Raw genomic sequence first — 6,573 nt, forward strand, 5'->3', positions numbered from 1 at the left:
TCTCAACGCTAGAATTCCTTACAGCTATCATTCCTCCTATAATCTTCTGGACTGTGAAAGCCAAAGCTACTTCCTGATTAATCCTGTCTTCACTCCTGCTCTTTTCAGCTTTGGTGGTGTCTTTCACACGAGCCTTAGCTCTTCACCCAGTGTTCTCAATAAAAAACAATCTAGGTTCCCCAAGTGAATTTTCAAGAGCTGATTGGAGCTGCCTGTTCTATTCACAACAAGTTCCATAGTACATGCCAGGCACAGCGGGGTCAATGTTTGTCCCTGTTTATGGGTAGAAATAGAGTGACAGTGCATAGGGATTGGAGCATAGAACTTACCACACTCTGAGCTTTTGCCGCCTTGGTGGGCTCCGTCAAATGGGCAGTTGAGATGCTCGCCAAAAACAGCCAGGCACTTCATTACCTCGTGCAAATTCAGGTTGTATGGCGTCAATAGAAGCCTGACACCATTTTCAGATACCAATGGGTGGTGCATGGGCTGCGCATGTTTCGCCCATTGGTATTTGAGCGACCAAACCAATGCCTTAAAGGGACCTCTAGTGGCCACTCAAAAGTAGATAAATTAAACTTTTAAAATCATTTTTGTGGGGTCTAATGTCCCCCGCCCTCACCCGCCCAACCCCATAAAATTCACCCTCCCTCCCAACTCACCACAGCCCACCCCTGACATCGCCTCCCCTCCCCCTTTAACTGTACTAGCTAAGCTCCACACTAAACGTTCTGCCCTCTCAAATCAGCAGCAGCTTGGAGTGCACGAGCAGTTTGGTGCCGGTGTGGAAATGTGGCCTGTCCATGAGGCTTGTCCGTGTTGCGCTGCCCGTCACCCGCCCGATGGGATCAGCCCCCTGAAAATTGACTCCAGTGTGCGTAGTGAATGGGTGCCTGCATCCATCCATGTTCATTTTTTATTTTACTGCTGACAAGCCGACATGATGCAGCAGGATGAGTGGGGAAGGTGGCGGAAATGAAGTAGTCACATAGGAACGGCAATGATTCACTGTGATGGGGAGCTTTGTTTGGATTTGTGTTGTGAGTCTGCTGCCAGTTTACAATGATACTCATCTACACATATCCAAAATGTACTGGCCTGCCCTCAGATAACACAAATACCACTCAGATAAGTCTGGCTTATATCGGTGCTGATTCAGCTTTTGCTAATTCATACCATTTAAAATGACAGACGCAGGGTGGACTTTAGGACAAGTTTAATCTCCGGCTGCCACTCTGTACTGGAATTATTTTGCCCTTTTCAAATAGTAAAGGGGAAGGTCAGTATGAGACCGATAATGATCTTTGCCGATCTGACACATTGAGTGAAAGCTGAAGTGGTACGAAAATAATTATTTTGCTTAAAGACTAAGATGTGAGCAAGCCTAAACCACATATGGTCAAAGATGTCCTGCACACTTACAGAGATGACTCAACCAGCATTTCCTCACGATGTGTTCTGCAGCATTAGAAGGAAGTTCTGGAACCCTCCAGAAAATTTTAGATTTATAATAGAGATGCTGGCCTTTTGGTATGAACAATCTGATATAATTATCTTTAGTGACATGTATGAAATCAATTCAGGCAGTCTCATTATCCCCCATCATCCTCCCTGTTGTCTATGTCCTCTTTCAACCCCCCTCTCTCTCTCGCCCTCACACACATACCACCCCTGATAATCTAGCTCTAGTCAGTATATTTTTATTGTTAGAATGTATTTATGTCTGTTTTCATCTCCTTTTTTGGCCTTTCCACCAGTAATGTTATCCTTCTATGTGCAAATGTGTGGTAGAATTTAAAGCATGGACTTCACTTGTAGCATTGAAAATTATAGAACAAAAAAGTAATGTTTGCTTTTATATAGCACCTTACCATGTCAAAACTCTTGAAGTGGAAGGGCATTTGTTATGCAGGCAATGCAGCAGCTATTCTTGACATCAACATCCCTCAAATATCAGTGAGATGAATGACCAGCTAATCTGTCTTTGGTGGTACTAAATAAGAGAGGTATGTTTACCAGTGCACTGCGAGAAATGCCTACTGTTCAAATATTGCCATGGGATCAGTAACATTCAGCTGAATGGCGAGGGTAGGCAGACTGGGCAATGGTTTATCGTCTCAGCTGAAGGATGGCACCTCCGGTAATGCAGCATTCCTTCAAAGCAGCTTGTGTTTATATAGCGGGGGAGCAGAAGGGGACACATTTCCATGAGGGGTTCTCCCAATCACGGGATTTCCACAGCTCTTCCCCCAAGGTTACGGTGCAAGAGTTGGAGAAACCTTGTGGAAATTAACCTCCAGCATCTTTAACTTAAAAGCATCCCAAGATGCTTCACAATGGAAGTAGACAAGAAAATGGATGCCAAGCCATGTAAGGATAGATTAGGAAGAGCGATCCGTAGCTTCGTCAAAAGTAGGGTGTTTCAGGAGGATTTGAAAGGTGGAGAGATGTGGAAAAAGTACAGGGAAGGAGTTCCAAGGTAAGCCAATTAGGACTGAGATGAGGAAAAACTTCTTCACTCAGAGAATTGTGAACCTGTGGAATTCTCTACCACAGAAAGTTGTTGAGGCCAGTTCATTAGATATATTCAAAAGGGAATTAGATGTGGCCCTTACGGCTAAAGGGATCAAGGGGTATGGAGAGAAAGCAGGAATGGGGTACTGAAGTTGCATAATCAGCCATGATCATATTGAACGGTGGTGCAGGCTCGAAGAGCCGACTGGCCTATTCCTGTACCTATTTTTATGTTTCTATGTTTCTATGTTATATTCTGCCAGCTGTGGTTCTCTCTCCATCCAGAGATGAAATGCACTGCTACTAAAGAGACAATGAATCTAATATTTTGGTCAGAACCAGCAGCTGGATTTGAATATCCATTGAGGCTGGAATTCTAACATAAGAACATAAGTGTCATGTATCCAGACATGTTTACTGCTTGTACTATTACATATGATGTGCCATCCACCAGAGGGCACTACGATGGGAAACTTGTACACCAGCTGTATGGTCACTAAGCTGTGCCATCAGAGGGCACTGCAGTGGGAGACTTGTAGGTTACCTGTACAGGTGTGCCAGGCCTAGTATAAAAGGCAGGCCACCATGTGTGATCATCACTCTGGAGTTATATTAAATGGACTAAGGTCACTGCAGTTCAAGTGCAATACATGGCCTCGTGGAGTCATTATCAGAGTATCTAAAGACATAACAATAAGAACATAAGAACATAAGAAATAGGTGCAGGAGTAGGCCATATGGCCCCTCGAGCCTGCTTCGCCATTTAATACGATCATGGCTGATCCAATCATGGACTCAGGTCCACTTCCCTGCCCACTCTCCATAACCCCCTATTCCTTTATCGTTTAAGAAATTGTCTATTTCTGTCTGAATGGGGCCTTCTGAATGGGGGGTGAGTGCTTGACCTGCAAAAGCAGCTTAGTCACTTCAAATTGCAGCACATTTATATTTTGAAACAGTTCAGGGCTGGATTTTCCCTCACACCTGCTGGAAATGCAGGACTCCTGCCTGCCCAATGAGGACCCAATACATGTTCCTGGGGCGGCCCATAATCCATCTCCATTGGAAGTGATAGATAGTGATACCTCTGGTGTTAGGGGTTATAATTAAATGAAGCACAATAAATAAAGCAATTTATTTTAGGCTCAGATATTGCTTAGAAAACACAGGGGCCCTGAAACTCTGCAGGGATTCTGTCTGTCACCCATTGTACCTCCTGCAGGAGATCGCCCAGGAAAGCAGGGGAGATCAAAGGTCCCCGCCATAAACTCTGTTCCCTGACCACTGACTCCATCCCTCTCCCTGACAACTGTCTGAGGCTGAACCAGACAATTCACAACCTTGGTGTCATATTTGACGCTGTGATGAGTTTCCGACCACATATCTGCTTCATCACCAAGACCGCCTGCTTCCAGCTCCGTAACATCGCCCGACTCTGCCCCTGCCTCAGCTGAAAACCTTATCCATGCCTTTGTTACCTTTAGTCTTGACAATGATACAGGCCAACCTCTCATCTTCCACCCTACATAAACGAAGTCATCCAAAACTCTGCTGCCCATATCCTAACTCACACCAAGTCTCGCTGACCTACATTGGCTCCCGTTGTGGCAATGCCTCGATTTTAAAATTCTCATCCTTGTTTTCAAATCCCTCCATGGCCTCGCCCCTCTCTATCTCCATGCCCTCCCCCAGCCCTACAAACATCTGAGAACTCTGTGCTCTTCCAATTCTAGCCTCTTGTGTAATCCCGATTTTAATCACTCCACCATTGGCAGCCGTGCCTTCAACTGCCTGAGCCCAAAGCTTTGGAAATCCTTCCTCTCTACTCTCCTCCTTTAAGATGCTCCTTAAAACGTGTTCTCCATGCTGGCTTTCTTTTCACTTCCTACTACAACTGCCTATAACCTGTCCTGCATTAAGCACTGCTTGCCTGTCACTTCCGTCTTAATTGACCTACACTGACTCCTTATCACCCAATGCGTTACATTTAAAATCTCCAACCTTATCATAATCCCCCTATGGCATCACGCCACATTTCCTCTGCAGCCTCCTGCCAGGTTTACTTTACTGCCCACATTCTTCAATGTTCTAACTCTTGCTTTCTCGGCATTTCCCCTTCCTCTGCTCCATGATCAGTGGCAAGACTTTCAGCTGTCATGGTCTTTCACTCTGGAACATACCGCTGCTGTCCATTTCTTTCACCTCCTTTAATACGCTACTCACAGCCTATTTCTTTACGCAAACTTTCCCTCCCTGACTCTCCATTTCTATTCCTCTTATTATTAATCTGTAAGGTACCGTGGAATGGTTTGCATGTTAAAGGCCCTGTGCAAATATAAGTTGCTGTTATTATTCACAATGGAATAACTGGTGTACTTAAATTATTTTAAGCATTTGTAGCTTCTCTGTTGCCAATCTTTTCTCCTCCCATCATCTCCTGAAGACACTGACTCCTTGCTGAAGTGCAATTCTGTGGGTGCCAATCAGCCATTATTCATATGCATGCTGAAACGCTGAGCAGGTTGTTTCACCATGGGGAGCATCACAACTGAACTTCCAGTGTGTTCCACAGGTAGCAATCACAAATGCAAACCCTGAGTAATTTTCTGCTCCATTAACGATGGCACCGAGGCCCCTGACTCAGATCGGCTTATGCAACTTGGAACAGGAATCAAACCTGGAACCTTCCCGGTCTGTATGGCTCAGTTGTCCTCTGTCTAACCACTGTATTGGTTAGCTTTTATACTTAGTGCCAATTAATTAATAAGCCAGTATTAATAATGAAAGAACCTTTATTAAAAGAAAGAAAAGCTTGCATTTATATAGCCCCTTTCACGACTTCAGGATGTCTCAAAGCACTTTACAACCAATGAAGTACTTGTGAAGTGCAGTCATTGTTGTAAAATAGGGAAACATGGAAGTCAATTTGCACACAGCAAGGTCCCACAAACAACAATAAATTAAATGCCCTGATAATCTGTTTTTAGTGATGTAGTTTGAGGGATAAATATTGACTAAAAATAATTATTGAGACCTCCCTGGTGTCCTGGCCAATATAATGAATGGTCTCTGGGTTTTTTGAACCCCCGCCCCCCCCCCCCCAATAGTTATCATTACTCATGTTTGGGAAGGACATTGCCTGTGGTCATATAGTCTAATGGATCAGGAAAGCATTGATTGGTCTGATGATATTTTTTCCTCACACTTTTTTTGGCATGTTTGTAAATAATTGGACGCCACTGGTGGAAAAATCTACTTTCTCATTATCTCAGTCAGGCAGCTGTGGTGACGTCATAGCCCCGATGGTGATGGTGGGACACTTTAAGAACATCAGCGGAACCCTGAGATGGAATCCCACATTACCACAGTGACTACACTTCAAAAGTACTTCATTGGCTGTAAAGCTCTTTGAGACGTCCGGTTGTCGTGAAAGTGAAAGGCGCTATATAAATCCAAATCTTTCTTTCTCAATGAAACCTATTGTCATTACTTTTTAAAATCTATATTATTATTATTGAATTCAAGGGAAACAAATTAATATTCTGGATAAAATAGAGGAAAGTTGATATTAAATACTTTGAGCTTCGCTGTAACAGAGTATTAATTGCACGTAATTTTATTAAGTGGAACGATGATGGATATCTTTCAAGACAAAAATACCAGTTCTGCTCCAAGCCTGTTTCCTGCTGTTCCAAGTTAATTAGTGTCTTTGTGTAGTCATACTATTCAATTAAAGTGGTGCATAGTTTTAAGTGAATGTTGTGAAGTGATGGTAATAACTGGAAGTGATACATTAGCGCAAGCAGTAACATGGAGCAATCACCGGTCAGTGAGCAGCAACAACCACCAGATAAAGGACAATCCTAACTAGGAGTTCAAAGCAGTAATCATCAACATCATAGGCAGCCCCTCGAAATTGAGGAAGACTTGCTTCTACTCTAAAAGTGAGTTCTCAGGTGACTGAACAGTCCAATACGGGAATTACAGTCTCTGTCACAACTGGGGCAGACAGTGGTTGAAGGAAAGGGTGGGTGGGGAGTCTGGTTTGCCGCACGCTCC

Source organism: Pristiophorus japonicus, chromosome 5 (assembly GCF_044704955.1).
Source record: "Pristiophorus japonicus isolate sPriJap1 chromosome 5, sPriJap1.hap1, whole genome shotgun sequence".
Taxonomy (NCBI): domain Eukaryota; kingdom Metazoa; phylum Chordata; class Chondrichthyes; family Pristiophoridae; genus Pristiophorus; species Pristiophorus japonicus.